Raw genomic sequence first — 18,091 nt, forward strand, 5'->3', positions numbered from 1 at the left:
AGTGCGAAATGTTTAATGATTTGAGGGGTTACATAGATCCTTGGCCCTGCCCAAGCTGGGAAAATTCTTAAGTCAGACATCCCGTATATGAAGCTCCTCAAGCACTTTTTGTGCTTTACGAATTGCATGTGGGACGGGTGTCTAACCTCACTCCTATTTTATTGCAAACATAGCGAGAACCACGAATAAATTGTCAATCCATGGGATGAATCTGACTCGACTAGTGCATAGAGGCTACAAGAGGTTGTCAATCTCTTGGGAAACAACAAACAACTCGCATCTAACTCAGGCTACACTCAAATGAAAGAAATCAACAAAATCTAATCACTCATCGGCAAACAAATCACCTCCATTACAGCATCAAATGACATCCAAACGTTACGAAACTTTTTATAAGACCTAAGCACACATGCTTATGGTCTCAAATCTCACTTTGGGTCAAGTACAGAAATCACGATTATTAACAGTAGTGAGTTTTTGACCTAGTCATTTTCGACCCACAATGCATTTAAATGCTTAGCAATGATGTCCCAATATCTCGCCTATACTTAGTTTTGATTTTGAAGTGTAAATTCCTACTTATGATGAGATTAGGTCGCGGGTCAACAACACCAAAAGCTACGAAATACCATGAAATGCTTATGCCAATGCATAGAGCTCTTACCTGTGGTTGCAACGCAACAGACGCGACTGCAATGTGACAACCGGGGAGGGAGTAGGAAGCAGAAGAAGTAGAGAAGTGAGCGATGTTAGCTCACGTTGTGTTTCTATTATCCAAAACTTATGAAAATCTTACAAAAATTGGCTTTTATACCCTAGCCAAGGTTTTTGGTAGTCAAAACTAATAATCTAGGAGCTCTGACTAAAGACAGGTTGATACAATCTGGAAGCTTGTAGCCCCGGCTCATCAATTACAAAGTTTATCTGGAAAATAGGAGATACAATTATTTTCGATTTATCAAAATAGTAAAAGTTTTTACAATGAAAGCTCTAAAAAATGGTATCCGAGTTAGCTTGCTGCTACTAACACTCCTCCCCTCCTTGCCTGCGTCGTCCCTTGACACAGCTTTATGGGCTGAAGTAATCGTCGGCTTGACGGCTGGCAAGGCGGTCTTTAAGTGCATGTAAAGCTTTCTCATATCTTATCTTTCTTTCTTTGTCTGGAACCAGCAAAAAGTTCATAGTGAATCAATTTTTTAGCTCAGTGGCTGATGGCAAGAACATGCATCGGACGTAGAAGCCATAAAGAACTTCTTCGGAAGGTTGGCCACTTAGGTCATAGCAGAAGACCCTTATTGCCTTCAAGGAATGACATCCACGGTGCTACTACTTGCTCTGGCTCGTGCAAAGCTTCAATGCATGTGAGTAGCATTCGGCAAATTTTGTAGAGCATAGCACATGAGAGATCAGGGAGACTTTTGAAGAATGTCATGGAACCCGTTAGGGTTTTCACCGTATATTCCTCTATCGATGTTCCCTTTTCTAGAGCTGGCAATCCCTTTGTAGGCCGCTTCTTTGTCATTGCTGCATGTGCTTGCCATGTCCTTACTCTTGGTACATGACAAAAGGTCGGTTCTTTCTGAAGTGTTGCAGGTGCTCTTGTGAACAGAATCAAGTATCTTGGATTCTTGTTTAGCTAGGTCTTTCCCCACTTGGGGTGGACCTCCTCTGCGCCTTCTGCCTGCATGTCTTTGTATAATCTTTCCTTAACTTGTAGCACCTCTACCTTGATCAAGGGATATGGCAGTGATTGTTGATGCCATTGTGCATTGATTTGGTTGGGAGTGATTTGAGTAACATTGACTGAATGGAGAACTTTCAACTCCCAATCCATCTCTATCAAGAGACCAATAAGTCCGGACTAGACAAGGATAGGGTTGTCGGGCCAGGCGGTGTGGAGCGGGGAGCTCAACTAGGGCAAAGGGCCAGGGACTTGCCTATATAATGAGTGGTTGGGTGGTGGACTCTCAGGCTCTAGCTTCCCTTGTCTTACACTGGTATCAGAGCTAGGGGAGAAGGAGCCATGGAGGAGGGGGGAAGGTTGCATGCATGGTTTCTCTTTCTCTTCCCAACTCTCTCTCTCTCTCTCTCTCTCTCTCTCTCTCTCCCTCTGAGCTCGTGGTGGCCGTGTGAAGACACAGGCCGTGGGCATGGCCCCTTGAAGACACAAGACAACGAGGATGGAGGTCGACCAGAGATGGGGTCCGTGGGAAGCAGGGCTTCTTTATAATCCGGGAAAATTGTGGCAGCAGGGCTTGGTAAGTGGCATCTTGCGCAGGCCGAATTCTCGTCTGTAGCAGGGCTTGGTAAACGGCATCTTGTGCAGGCCAAAATCACCGATTGGAGCGCAACCGGGTTCTGTGTGTGCACCTTGGGCCAAGGATGCAGACTGGACACAGTGCCGGAGGGTATCAACCACTCCACAGCGAGTGAGGATCCCTCCTCGTCAGCTCTGCGCGGCACATGCAGCCGCCATGGATTCATACATTTTGTGACTTTAGGTTTTTTTAATTTTATTTTGGACACAAGTCCGTTCCCACGGTGCAGACCCATCAACAAGGAGGGGTGCCCAAGATCGGCCCCCCATGCTCTTCTTCCGTGCTTCGACATGACCATCAAGGCATGCTCTTGCAAAATTTTTGCATCATCGACAAAAGCAAAAAAAAATTTGAATATGCCGAGCTCCATACTAAGGACCTCGGCTCCGGCTCATGAGGGAAACTTCGCCGAGTTGGTTATGCGGCATGCCAGATGTTCCTCAAGTATATCACCAATATGAAGATATGCTTTAGAAAAGCACGCACAAACGCCATGGAGATCAGGTTTGCCATTTTAGAATTTCAAAGTTTTTTTTAATCCCTATGTGAAGATTTTTTGCAGAATTCTCCAGATAGGTTTCCGAAAGTTACTTTTTAATGCAACGGCGAGGCCTACTCTTAGTTCGGCTTCGGCATGGTCGGATTGATGATTGGCAAGGGCGATCCTAAAGACAATTCTTAGAAGTCGGCAATTAGCAATCACACATTCCAAGAATTCGAGAAAGATAGTACCCGAGGAGATTTCTTTCAAGACTACAGTATTTCAGCAAGGCTTTGACTCAATATTGGACATGGTTTGAGATTCAAGGATGCTCGAAAACGTAGGCACTATGGCCAAAAGGACAAATTATCAAAGGCATTTAGCAGGTAAACACTAGGAGGTAAATAAAAGCTGTCAGTACCGCTTTGTTTTCCTCAAGAACATGTTGCATCAAGACGCAAGAAAGGCTTGTGCAAACCGTGTTGTTATCAAATTTTCTTGCATGCATGGATTATCCAAGGCATAAAAACCCCGAACGGTTGGATTATTTTGAGTATTGTGTTTAGCACACTTTGGTTTTTCGAAGACCAATGACTGGTTTGACGACCAAAATCAAGCAAGGCTTGAGTAATAAATGCTCTCGTTTCATAGTAAGGCTTCTGTCCATGCCTACCAAAGGTTAGGGCACGGTGGTGCTAGAGAATCTCATGGAGATCGGCACGGTCTGTTACTAATCTTGATGAAGGAGGTGGCAGGTGCTCGACAGGACCAACCATTAACGACCATTTCCCAGAAGCTGTCAAGCAAATTGCTAGGGCTTGCTTTCTAGACATCACTAGAGCATGGCTTCGTCTCTATCATCAAGCCAATTCGGTACGAGGTACATATTTTGCAATGAAGTTTTATTTTTTGCTTTTCAATACATCATACAATTCCACAAGGTCGATTATTTGTGACTGCTTGACAAGGTCAACTTCCCTTTACTAGGACAATTGTCTATGAGCAAGAGTATCTATAGCTCTGAGACATGGTAGCATCCAAAGTAGGTCTACTGAAAAGTATCATGCCAAGACAAGACTTCCATGTTTGGCATATGCTATGAGCATACAAACTTGGGACGGCTTTGACAATATGCCAGTAGCTTATTTCACGAGAAATAGACGGGCGTATATGATACCAGGAACGTATCTATACATACGACAGACCCCACTCGTGGAGTGAGTTTTCTTCCATGGAATATCTAGCCAACTGGTTACAGCAACGGCCAGGTTCGCCAAGTTTAAGTTTTTCTTGTTCTTCCTTGTTTACACTTTACTTGGCACTTACTGTCATTGTGCAAAGCGAACTACTTTGCCAATTTTATAGGAAGCAAGGCTTCGGGTAACTGAAAAAATAGGGAATATTAGCTCACAAGATCCCTCCCAGTATAAATTGTGCATGTCACTTGTGGTTTTGGTTCTCACGGTTGAGGCCACCACTCTTCTCAAGGGCTTACAATTCTGCATGCAAGGAATGCTACTGAGGTGGATTCAATTCTACCACTTCATGCATTACGCTTTCGCTATCACACTCCCAACTATGTCAAGGATAGACTAAGTAATGGATTGTTTAATATATTTTTGGTTGTTATCAACACACAACAACATTAAAAGGAACCTAAATCTAGCACTTATTTTACGGGCAAAGTGCCAAGGCTAAGTTGTCCTCCTACAGTCACGACCCTTGCAGAGTAGGGGGGTCGGAATGAGTTTCTATTTTTCTGTTACCTCTCTCGATGAGAGCATCATACCGGAAAACTGTGGAATGCTTATACGATAAGCTGCAATTTAGACATAAGATACGTAAGAGCACACAGCTTGGGTACACCCTCTAAAACCTTAAGGAAAGTTCCTCAGCCCAGCATGCTCGTGTTCTCTCTCTCTGTCTCTCTCTCTTTACGGGAATAATGCAAATCGTCTACGAAACTTTTGATACATGTTTTTCTCGTGAGTCAGCCTGAGCCAAGGTGCTCTACCTCTTAGCTAACACGTGACTAAGATGCTACTCAAATTAGTATTCATCGGTTTGTCCATTGAACACTAATTTGCATCATGGCTATGAGCTGCATTGGCTAAGAGCCATTGTCAGGCCAAGGGTAAGACCTAACTACTGGCATTCTTTGGGTGATTGTTTTCAAGATGGAACATCTCTACCCAAGGAAGTACACATCGATATTACTGGACAAGTAAGAGTTTTGTCAGTACGGATGTCTAGGGTGTCATTTTCGCACTATATGTTTCTAGTGCGATGCTCAAGTTGAGTTCTTGATACTCTTGCACTTACATCAGCTGATCTGTACCATGGAGTCTAGAGTCAGCAAACAGCGAAGACAACATGGCTCTTGATACGAGCTAGGCATCTCACTTGTGTGGATTTCTTGATCTCTCTATAGCGCTACGAGTGTCTATGGCATCCCAGTTTTGGGGTACAACTCGCGGGTGCTTACTAAATCATCCCATGGTCATGGAGGATCACAGTTTGATCTTTGCCCATTATACTTTCAAGGAAAGAATTCCGCAATCTACCACGCGGTAGCGAAAAAATTCAACTTTTTAAGTTGATTCTCATCATTCTGTACACCGTTAACTAGGCTGCTTACCGTTACCTACTAGTTGCGCAGTTTTACAAAGGGTCTTACCAAGGCGTTTGACTACGTAGCTTCTACCCAATGGGTTTGGATTGCGAAGGCAAAACCCAGGGTTTCTAGTGCAATGTTGCTTGTTTTTTCACACGTGGATGACATGTTCCTCTGTATTTGAATACGGGAAAGTGAACATTCAGTTCGATCTCCAAGTACACATCTATTGATTTGGTGTTATTCCAGTTTTGAGTATGCATTGATTAGTTTTTTCAAGTCGTTTAAATACGCTTGAATATTTTAGGGCCATGCCAAGGGCATGTCTAAACAAGTATTTTGGGCCGTAGTGTCCAATGTACATTATGCTGTTATGAATCCACTGGTAAGATTCAATTTGGCACATGTTGTCACATGGGATACAACATATTCTAGGGAGAAAGGATACACAAGTACATCTTGTACTTGAAGAATGTTCTTTTTTCAGACATTCTTACATGAGACATATTCCACATGTGGAGGATATGAGTCTCTAAGACTGACATTGGCGCCCACTATATCAAGTATGTGTCATGACAAAGTCCCTAAGTGCTGGTCCAATCCGTTTTCTAGACCATTTGTAGCACGACATATCAGGAGCAATTTCAGTGGCCACAAATTGTCCGATACTTAGCATGACTTGTTCACGCACAAGTACTACTAAACAACATTACAGATGGTTGATTATACATATAGCAAGGCTCTAAGTTGTTAATAAAAAAGTTTCATTGTTTGTACCTAGAAGTAATAACGGTTTCAACTTCTATTATGGTTTAGACGTTTCAGCAAAGCTTGCAAAAGATTGCAACTGAAAGTATTTAGTTTCTTTTTAGAACTGCTTACATTCCTTTAAATGTGTGCTAGGCACATCACATTTTCCATAAGTATTGGCAAGAATTACCACGGATATATAGGTTCGGATCTGTTTTTTGCTAAATGCATGCACACTAGGTGTTATAGGCCCTAGTTTTTAGCAAAGGCTGATTTGGAACGGCATGATATTCCTTAAGTTGTTGCTTCTGAAGCATTTTGAACTCTATGTGCAGTATCTCTAGGAGATTACTTTTGGGTATACTAATTATCAATAGAGGTCATGTCTCGGTTTGAGTGTTTGTCGATTTTTCAAGTTAACGAAGATGGTTATTTCGGACATTGTTGATTCCTCAAAAATGTTACATGATATTGTGATTCCCATTTACCAATCATCTGGGACGACTGTTTGTAAACCGTGACGAAAACACACCTCAGTATTGTCATTTATCCAAGGGGATAGGCAGATTACAAAGAGTAATCTTGTGCTGAAGGATATGCAAAGTGCGTACGTTAGCACCAAGTGATCCAATCAGTAAGCATTTATTGCTCTACTTCGAGTTTGCTTACCATAAGTTAAAGCATGTTTACGACTAGGAATAGTCTCTCCATGTATAAATCAAGTTCTCAACCTTGAACACTAGTGATGGTGGGGTTGTTTACTGCTGAGATTGGAAAACAAGTTGAGGACTTAACATTGGTTGATGAGTATGTTAGCAAGTTACTTTCATGGAAAGTGAAAAGAGGTACTCTTTAGGGTACATGTCAGGACAAGGGTCCTACGGGGCAAGGCCCAACCTAGGTGGTCAAGGACTTAGGTCAAGGGCTTGGACTGGACTCGTGCGGACTGGGGATCCGCTTAGGGCAAGTGCTAGGAGATAGCCTATATAAGGGGAGGTAGGGAGGAGGATCCTATGTTCAGTTACCCTAGGTCTTATATTGGTATCAGAGTTGGAGGACGGGAGAGCTAAGGAGGAGGAGGAAGCCTTGCACGGATTCCTTGCACGGATGATCTCTCTCTCTCTCTCTCTCTCTCTCTCTCTCTTTCTCTCTCTCTCTCTCTCTCTCTCTCTCTCTCTCTCTCTCTCTCTCTCTCTCTCTCTCTCTCTCTCTCTCTCTCTCTCTCTATCTATCTATCTATCTATCTCTATCTCAGAGTTCCACAGACACAGGTCGTGGGAGCGGTCCCTTGGAGGACGGAGGAATCGAGGTCGAGGATGACCGTGTGCAGTGTCGCTTAGATCGGGATAGGAGGCGGTCTCGAACTGCATAAAACTGGGCTGAGGGTGGCTTGCTGGGTTTGCCCTGGGCTAAGGACGACAGTCCGTCACAGCGGAGTGTCCTGAAGCTCACAGCAGCGCTCATCAGCACTATGAGTTCCATGCACGACTATCTATAGTGCCGCCATCGTTTTTTTTGGCATGAGTTCATATTATTGAACATGAGAGTGCCCTAAGTTGGGCACCCTCCCCTGTTAAGCAGCAACTCCCGCGTGATGTATGGGATACGAGATGCCTTCCCTCATGTTACATGGGATACGAGAAGCCTTCCCGGGTGGTGCATGGGATACGAGAAGCACATACAAGCAGATACGCAAGAAGCGAAGCACTAGTGGACGCCGATTTTTTTTAGAAAGGATTCGGTCGGCAGATTTCTAGATTCAAGCAGTACCAAGTCTGGTACCAATTGGGTGATGCCAGATGATATGGTCGCGGTTTGCATACATGGAACGTCGTTTGCAAGATCACCGGCAAGGCACTTGGAGCCGGCAAGCGACTTCAAAGGACATGGTTGACCTCGGCTACGGACAAGCAATGATTATCAGGTTTGAGATTTCATGTTATTGCAGTTTTCAGGTGTGCAATTGTATTGCAGAAACAGGTAATTATGCTAATCTTGGCTATGTTTCCCTGCGAGACTACCTATGGGTCAAGTATGCCCATGGTCATTATGTCCATTTTCTTGCGCATCGGGCAAGGCCCTTGATAGCAAGAGTAGATCATCTATTGCACTAACCAACAGTGTTTAGAAAATCATTTTTTATTTTTATTACTACTTCCAAATCATTCGATTTTTGGAACGGCAAGATTGGTCGGCAGGTGTGCTTAATGAGGTACGCAGTTGATTTTTGTTTATTGCCATCTGCATAGCTAGTTACACAATTCTGGCCATATCTCTACATAAAGTAATGTATGAGACTCTCATCAGACACTTAGCATACATCTTTTGATCGTCGACCATGAATTGATGTAATAACAGCAGGGCTGTCACTTTCTTATGAAGCATTTCACCTAGATGGAGCATGTCTCCAAGCACAGGCACGGCTTCTGACAGTTCACATAAGCACTCAAATTTTTTTGCATACAAGGGCCGATTTTTATTTATTTTTTGTATCTCAAGGAGACATACATGGCCTCTTACTGGAGGTGTTGAAGGAAGAAAGGCTTCAATTTACGATTCTTGTATTGCGATTTTTTCAGTTTGGGGTATGCTATGAGCACACGCCTTTGGGGAATTTCTCCATATGCCTACAGGATATTTCAGGCCAACTTTCTCTCGCGCAATAGATATGGTTATGATATACATTTGAGCGAGTTTTTCTTCCATCTCCAGAAAACTCGTTACAGCAGGATGACAAGGTTATTTCATTACATGACAGAAGAGAGTATATGATACAAGGGACGTATATGTACATACGATAGCCTCTACTCGTCCAACAGATATGGCTATGCGCCATTTTTATGCGAATTTCCTTCCACGAAATCTTGGGCCGACGGGTTGCAGCAAAGACCAGGTTAGCCAATTTTACGTTCTTCATATTTCTCCATGTTTACATCTTTGATGGGAAACTATTGCTTTTGTGCAAAGCAAAGTGTTTTCACAATTTTACATGAAGCAAGGCTTCTCCCTTGTGCCAAGGTACTGCCCAATGACTTGGAATCACGAGCAGTGGCACACAAGATTGACAAACTGGCAAAATAGGGAATACCACCTCACAAAATCCCAACCAGTTTAAACTGTGCAAGGCACTAATCGTTTTGGCTCTCACGTTTGAGGCCATCACTCTCGCCAAGGGCTTCACAATCTGTATGCATAGCATGCTAACCAGGTGGCATAAATTCCACTGCTTCAGAGATTACGCTTCCGCTATGACACCAGGCACTCTGTCACAGACATACTAAGTTCTAGATAGTTTAAATTTATGGTTGCTGTCAACGCACACTACCACTAAATGGAACCTAAATCTACGACATATTTCACAGGCAAAGTGCCATTTTAAGTCATTTTTCTAAAGTCACGACCCCATACATGGTAAGACGGTCAGTGTTTTCTGTCCCCTCTCTCATTGAGAGCATTATACAGGCCGATTATTGCATGCTTATATGATAAGCTGCCAGTCACTCATAGGATGTCTAAGAGCATACATTCTGGGCACACAAGTACACACTAGAAATTTACGGATAGTTCCTCAGACCAGCATAAGCTTTTGATACATATTCTGCTCGTGAGTCAGCTTGAGCCCAGGTGCTCTAACTCATAGCTAGCACGTGGCTAAGATGCTACTCAAATTAGTCTTCATCGGTTCATCGATTGAACACTATTTTGCATAAGGGCTATGATCCAAATAGGCTAAGGGCCATTGTCAGGCCAGGGGCAAGGCCCAACTATTGGCATTCTTTGGGTGATTGTTTTCAAGATATACTCACATCAGTTGATCTCTACAAGAAAGTACAGATGCAGCAATCAGTTGCGACAGCATGGCTGTCCATAAGAGCTCGGCAGTTCAATTGTGTGGGTCTCCTGCTCTCTCTATAGCACTATGGTGTGTCTATGGACATACTGTTTCGGGGTAAGACCCGGGAGGTGATTGCTACATCACCCCATAGGCATTAAGGATCACAGTTTGATCTGCATTAAGGATCACAGTTGATCTCTCCCAGTTATACTTTCAAGGAAAAAACTTTGCAATCTACCAAACGTGGTAGTGGACAGACACACTTGTGAAGTTGATTCCAATCATTCTGAACACGGTTGACTATGTTGGTTACCATTATCTGCTAGTTGAGCATTTTCTACAAAGAGTCTTACTAAGGGGTTTGACTATGTAGATTCTAATCCAAGGGCTTGGATTGCAAAGGCAACACAGAGCCATGCCAAGGGCATAAAGTATTTTGGGCCAAGTGTCCAATCTATCTTTTTGCTTTATGCTGTTACGAAACTACTTGTAGGGTTCAATTTGGCACATGTTGTCACATGGGATACAACATGGTCTCGGAACTCAAGGAATTCAGTTTAGCCAGTGTGGAGCAAGGCTAATGAGGGTCCCTCTCACTCCCGTCGTAGAGTGTTTGCAGTTACCTCCACACACAAGTACATCTTGTACTTGAAGGATGTTCTTTTTTACACATGCTTACATGAGACATATTCCACATGTGGAGAATATGAGTCTCTGGACTGACACTGGCGCCATTATTTCAATTATGTGTCATGGCAAAGTCCCTAGGTGCTGGTCACATCTGTTTTCTAGACCATTTTTAGCACGATGTATAAGGAGAAATTTCGTGGCTAGAAATTGTCGGATACATAGAATGACTTGCTAAGGTACAAGTACTGCTAAACAACATTACAAATGGTTGTTTATACGTATATCAAGGCTATAAGTTGTTAATAAAAAAGTTCCATTGTTTGTACCTAGAAGGGATCAATGTTTCACCTTCTATTGTGCTTCAGACGTCTCAACAAGGCTTGCAAAATATTGCAACTAAAAGTATTTAGTTTCTTTTCAGAACTATTTACATTCCTTTTAATGCGTGCTAGGCGCATCACATTTTCCATAAGTATTGGCAAGGATCATTATGGATATACAGGTTTGGGTTATTTTTTGCTAAATGCATGCACACTAGGTGTTATGGGTCCTAGTGTTTAGCAAAGGCTAATTTGGAACGGCATGCATATTCCTCAGGTTGTTGCTTATGAAGCATTTTGCACTCTATGTGCACTATCTCTATGAGACTAATTTTGGGTCTACTAATCACCAATAGAGGTCATGGCTCGGTTTGGGCGTTTGTGGATTTTTTCAAGTTAACGAGGATGGTTATTTCGCACATTGTTGATTCTTCACCAATGGTATGCACTATTGTGATTCCCCATTTACCAGTCATCTGGGACGACTGTCTGTAAACCGTGAGGAAAACACACCTCAGTACTGTCAGTTATCCAAGGGGATAGGCAGATTACAAAGAGTAATCTTGTGCTAAAGGATCTGCTAAGAGCATAAGTTAACACAACGCATTTCTGAATAGATGATTTTCTCCCTATTCTAGAATTTGCTTAAGTACGATTTTCGACTTTGAACACCTCTTGTGGTGGGGTTGGAAATTGTGTCAATACTTTCATATGTCAAGGACTTACCAGGTGTGCTGACAAAGTATGTTGGAAAGTAACCTTCATTAGGAATGAACATGTAGTTCTTTGTGTTCCAAACTATTCAGAATTCTAGCACGAGGACATTCCCTATCTACGGACTTTTCAAGATACTCAACCGAGTAGGAAATCTCGCTCACAACTGCATGGAAAGTTACGCCACGGTTTCCTTGCATTATTCCAGTACCTTCAGAAGATCTGAAAACTGGTTATGCCTTTGGAAAACTCTTAGTTGTGGTTACTCCTTTACAATACTCAAGTGAGTTATAAATGGAGTTACCATTTAGACCCAAGTGACTCTTAGTTGTGGTTACTCCTTGACGGCACTCAATTGAGTCACAAATGGAGTTACCATTTAGACCCAAGTGGTTGCAAACGGACAAAAATGTTGAAAATCAAGATGTTGCTCTTGGTTTCATTGAACCTCCTCACTGCACCAATTAGCGGTCATACAGACAACTGGCTCACTTATGGGACGTCAATAAAGAAAACATCAGTATTCTTAAGAAGATATTACTTCTTTTTTTTTCTAGGGGGAAAACTCTTCCTTAAGGGGGAGTAATGTCATGACAAGGGTCCTACGGGGCAAGGCCCAACCTAGGGGGTCAGGGACTTAGGCCAAGGGCCTGGACTGGACCAGTGCGGAGTGGGGATCCGCTTAGGGCAAGTGCTAGGAGCTAGCCTATATAAGGGGCGGTAGGGAGGAAGATCCTATGTTCAGTTACCCTAGGTATTATAGTACATCTTTGTGTGATAACTCGTTTTAAATACTCACGTGTGTTCTAAATGGAGTCTACACACAATGATAGGATAGGAATCGGTAACACAAGCTGGTTGCAAATGGACAACAATGTGGAAAATCAAGATGTTACTCTTGGTTTTATTGAACCTCCTACGGAACCGTGTTCCGGTTAACCAAACAGCTGGATCCATGAAGCATGCCACTTGGGAAAACATTAGTGTTCTTAAGAAGAAGTTCTCCACTTTTGTTTTTGAGGACGAAAACTCTTCTTTAAGGGGGGGAGTAATGTCAGGACACCGGCAAGGCCGGACTAGACAAGGGCAGGGCCAGGCTAGGTGGTGTGGAATGGGGAGTCCAACTAGGGCGAAGGGCCAGGGACTTTCCTATATAATGGGTGGTTGGGTGGTGGACTCTCAAGCTCTAGCTTCCCTTGTCTTACACTCGCTACTTTCCATTGTTCATCTGTCTCTTGAGCAACTTGTTCTTTGAGTGCATCTTCCTCAAATTTTGACAGTTGGACCATTGGCACTTGCTCAGCATCTGTTATTGGTACTTGGAAATCTTCCTCTCCTCCTAGACCTTCTGCCGGCTGTGTCTCCATCTCAGTGAAAGAGACCGAGGGAATTTTAGTGTGTGGTTGCTTTGATGTACTTTGGCTGACTGTATCACAATAGCTGATTAACATGCTCGAGCTCTGTTATCTCCTTGAGCAGCTGTTCCTCTCCCTATACCCGCATTAGTGCAAGGTCGCTTAGTTGTGACTGTTCTAGCTTTAGCTCAAGTTCAAGATCCTTATTCTTCTTTTCTAAAGCTTTGTATACTTCATATGTACCTTTGATTGAGGCAATTGCGGGATGTTCGTCGCAAAAAGGTTACCTGATAATTGCCTGGGGGATTTACCATGGAAAACTTATCACATCACGTAAGTGCAGGGGAGGGGTGTTTTTTTACACGTTACATAAGCGTATAAGTTAGGGGAAAGCCCCCAGTAATGTATCTCCCAAGCTTTCATATTTATGGAAAGGGGGGGGGGGGGGGGGAGAGAGAGAGAGAGAGAGAGAGAGAGAGAGAGAGAGAGAGAGAAGTGAGAAAAGGGAAAAATGAGAGGAATTTTTTTGCATTTCAAAATTTTGGCTTCCCAAAAGAGTCTACCCTCGAACTTCTGAGTCAACAGCTACAAAGATACATGCAAGAACTATGTATCAATTGATTGTTTTGTGATTATAGTTCATTTATTGAGAGATGAAAACAATAAAGAGTTTGTATAGATGCAAATTTACACAGAGAACCTAACACAACTTTATAACCATGTTTTTTGAGTAATTTAGATGGGTCAAAATTGGACGAGTAGCTAGAGTGTAGGTTGAACGGGCACATAGTTTGAAAGTCAAACTAAGACACATTGAGGGTACATCTAGTTATTAACATAAGTGGTTCCTTAGTACGTTGCCAGCCACTATGCTATACGCTCTTTGACTAGTTTTACTTAGTTAGATCATGTGAGACCTAAATTTTACATGTAAGATAGGGGTATAATAATTTTCTGCATTGATTGCTGTATAAGTGTAGAAAGGGGGGTCATATTCCCTAATATGAGTCATATGTAGGGGTTTTATCAAAGTTGTCCGCTTGCAGGTGGCATCCCCTTTTGTATATAGAGTGAATCCCCTGGGGATCATTGAACCTTTTCTCTGGATATTGCAGTGAAGCATTCGCTACGTCCAGTTGCACTTGGATCTTTTGTATGGACAGAGTTGTAGTTAAGATTTCATTGGTAACCTTTGTCAGTTGTTCGTCTTTGGTCTTGCATGCATCTGATAACTTTGTGATAAGTTCACCTAGCTCTTCCATTTCCTTTTGTTGCTTCTCTTTTGCTAGCTGGTGTTGTTTAGCTTCAGCTCTTAGCTCTTGGATTTGTCTCTGCAGATCAGAGATGACATTCATTTTTTCCTCTAGCTCTCCTTAAAGAGCGTTGATGACCATCTCCAGCTCTTTAGCCTTAGCACTGTGGCTAAGTGTTGTTGTTCTCATTTTTTCAGTCATTGCCTGCATCTGTTTGGCATATTCATTAACTTGCAGTTTTGATGGCTATGGTGACAGCTTTGATGGCTATGGTGACAAGGTTTCCAAGGTTCTATGGCCATGTAGGTGAGGATGTTGATGCATTCATTGAAAAGATGGAGTTTTCTTGCTTGATGGCAAATAAGGAAGATCCAATGATTATGCTCAATATTTTGTTCTTTTGCTTGAAAGAGGATGCAAGGATATGGTATGATGAGTATGAGTTTTGCTTGAAATCATCTCAAACTCCATTGGTGATGACTTATGATGCATTAAAGAAGGCTTTTCTTGAGAAGTTCAAGAAGGTAGAGGACCCAACGGATGTACGGCACTCCATTGAAAGACTTGTGCAATGTGATGGTCAAAGTGTAGATGCCTTTGTCAAGGAGTTCAATGCTTTGTGGAGAAGATGGTGTGTTTCTTTGGGAAGTGTTGCTCCTCTTCTTATGCTTAAAAAGTGTATATTTATGCAATGTTTGAGGGCTGATTTGGAGTTAAAGGTTGAGCTTAAAAGGCCACTTACATTTCATGATGCAGTAAAGGTTGCAAAGCATAAAGAATGGAAGCTAGAGAGAGTGAATCAACTTGGATTGGAGAAGATGTGAATCTAAATGTATCTTATGTTTTAGACATAAATATGGAAAACGTATGCAATGAAAACTTCCATGTTTCTCATTCTCTTGAGCATGTGAAAGAATAATTCCATATGCACGATGAGATCAAGAAGAATGCTCAATGTATGCCATCTTTGTTGTTTAAGCGATTTGATGTCGATATTCATGTCAAAGATGACGATGTTAGTAAGATGGATGTAAGCAAGAAGGCTACCATGGTCATGAATGAGTCTCAAAGCAAGGAAATGAGAATTTTGAATATCCAAGTAACATGGCTGATGGTTGTAATGTATGTTCTAATGAAGAGGAGTATGTTTGTGATACAAATGTAACACTTGGGAGTTCTCTTTGTGTAGATGAAGTAGTCAAAGATCACATGATGGAGGTCAAGGAAGTTAGCAATGGGAAAGATGGTGATGTGTATGATGAGAGTTTTCAAGTATATGCTTTGGGTGATTGTATGCAAAAGGGTGATGAAGCAACTGATGGATATTGTCTTTTTATGCCTCCTCATGTGAATATGGTTGATGCTACCTTGTTTGATCCTCTTGTTAAGGAGCCTAAGGTATATATGGAAGATGGATTACCTATCAAGCATGATATGGTTGAATTGGATAGAGGCTTAATGAAGAGTGGGGAGAATGAAATGGATATGCATGAGGATATAAAAATGGCTGAGGTAAAAGTTAAAGACTGTAACTGCCCGTGAGTGACTATTTTGAAGGGAGACTTGTGTATAACTTAAACTCACATGAAAACTTAAACACTTTCAGCGAAAATTCAGAATTTTTCAGGTTTGAGCTCGTTCTGGCTTCTTGATGCCTTTGGATGCAGTTTTTTGCCCTCGACTAGCTCTCTCTACACCTAGTCTTCCGGCTACAACATCTTGTTTGCGTTGATTTTTCACATAGTTGTGCGTGGGTTTGATTTGAAGGATTTTAGCACCTTTTTTGTAGAGTTTGAAGATATTTTTTTAAGTTTGAAATCATGTATTTTGGAGTTGGGTTTTTGGGGTTATGCTCTATTCTCTGTAGCCTACAATGTATGGCAGCTTTGGGGCAAACCTATGTAGGTTGAGTTGTGGAAACCCATATTTCTTGTGGGTGATGTATGATTTGAAGGGGGACTTTTAAAGTGGTTTTTGATGAAGGGGAAATATGTTTTTTCAAGAGCATTGGTAGGCGACGTCTGTAATTCCGTGCCTAAACAGGTTTCTTCCTTCTTTGTGGCATAGTCTCTTGGGTGGGCGACGGCCAGTAAATTCCCAAGGGGACTACTCTTGTTGGATTTGTGGTGTTTCAAAGGGGTTTTTCAAATCTTTTGGTGTTCTTGTATAGCTTTTTCAATGCTCTTGGGCGACATCGCTATAGGGTGTTCCAGTTTGCTTGTTTCCCAACAGCGGGTAGTGTCGAGTTTTGAAGGTGAACTCTAGTGGATTGGGGCACTGTGTAGACCCTGGGCTATACCAAGGCATTGTGTAGTGTGCTGGGTGTGTTCCCCTTTCTCCTCTCCAATGTTGACTTGGTTCTAGCCACTAAACAATAGAGACTTCTTGAACATTGATCAACTCTTGTGAGAGTTTACCAAGGAATTCTCTAAAAGGGGAATCAAGCATAACATGGTTTCCCAAAACTATGCATTTAAGCAGAATAAGAATGAAGAGGTGAAGGAATCTTCTATTTTCTTCAAGAAATACATTAAAATATGTCCAGTGCAAGAGTTATCGTTTGATGATCCCTTATGAGTTCTCTTTATAGAGGGCTTTAGAAACAAAACTCTAAAAAAGGACTCACTTGAAAGCATGCACAACATTTAAACAAGTCACTAAGGAAGCATTGTATCTAGTTGATAAATGTAATATGTACGAAGAGATAACAGAGGACGTAGATACAGACACAAGTAGTACCTTTTTTACAGCCAGTGAGTCAACCATGAAACTTAGTGCTCCTACTTCAACACACAAAATGTGGATCAAGTCGTCAAATAAGTGATCCGCAGAATGATCAAACGTACCTACAAAATCTCAATCTGAGACCGTAGCAACCACCAGCATTCAATGCTCCAAGAGTGTTGAAGTGGTGTTCCATTGAGCAGGAATACATCAATCATGATACTAATGAGTTCTTTTACAACCGAAACTATGTAAGGAAAAGTCCATATGGACTTTCAACAATGCAACAATTGTCACTACCTCGAAGATACCAGATTAGACCCAATAATCCAGTACAAGGAGGGGACAAATTGCAACATGTGTTGGACCAATAGCCACCCTTGCCTCATGACAATAGGACCATTGTGCGGTACACACAACTGAGTGAGTCACTCACAAGTCACCCAATGATGCCACCAACTATTTATTATGAGGAACCTGCAAAAAACCCATGTGAGACAACCTGAGGGTGTAGCTTATGCCACTGAGGATAATCCATTTTGGGCTAGCACCGATGAAGCTACTGAACCTTTATATGTTGCTCAAACTGCCCTAAATCAATTCACGATGGATAACAATACACTTATGTTCATAGAAAACTAGAATTATAAGCCTAGAGGATACCCACCTAGAACAAGCTAACCAATGGATGCACCACTAGCTGCCAAGCTGAAAGGCCCATGCTTTGAATGTCGAGGTGACCATTGGGCATGAGGTTGTCCACACAAGGGTCCACAAACAAAAATATTTATGTGAGGGGTGTGGAAAGGATCACTTACTTCAACACTGTGCTAAGAATCCTAACAACCTAGGGAAAGCAACCATCAATGTCACTGGAAAGGATCCGAGTTAGAGCCGACAGTTTCAGTCAAAGTGGTGACTAGAGCTCAAGCTTAGGAAGCATCACCAAAAATCAGCCATTGGCAGATGAATTGGAACTTGTAGAGCAAACCAAATTTGAGAATGGATTAGTAAGGACTCAAGGGAAATCTTGGAAAGCCAAATGAGACAGAATAAGCACATAGGCTAAGGAAAAATACAGCCTTGGAAATGGAATT

This window comes from Adiantum capillus-veneris, chromosome 14, assembly GCF_014529385.1.
Source record: "Adiantum capillus-veneris isolate H3 chromosome 14, ASM1452938v2, whole genome shotgun sequence".
Taxonomy (NCBI): Eukaryota; Viridiplantae; Streptophyta; class Polypodiopsida; order Polypodiales; family Pteridaceae; genus Adiantum; species Adiantum capillus-veneris.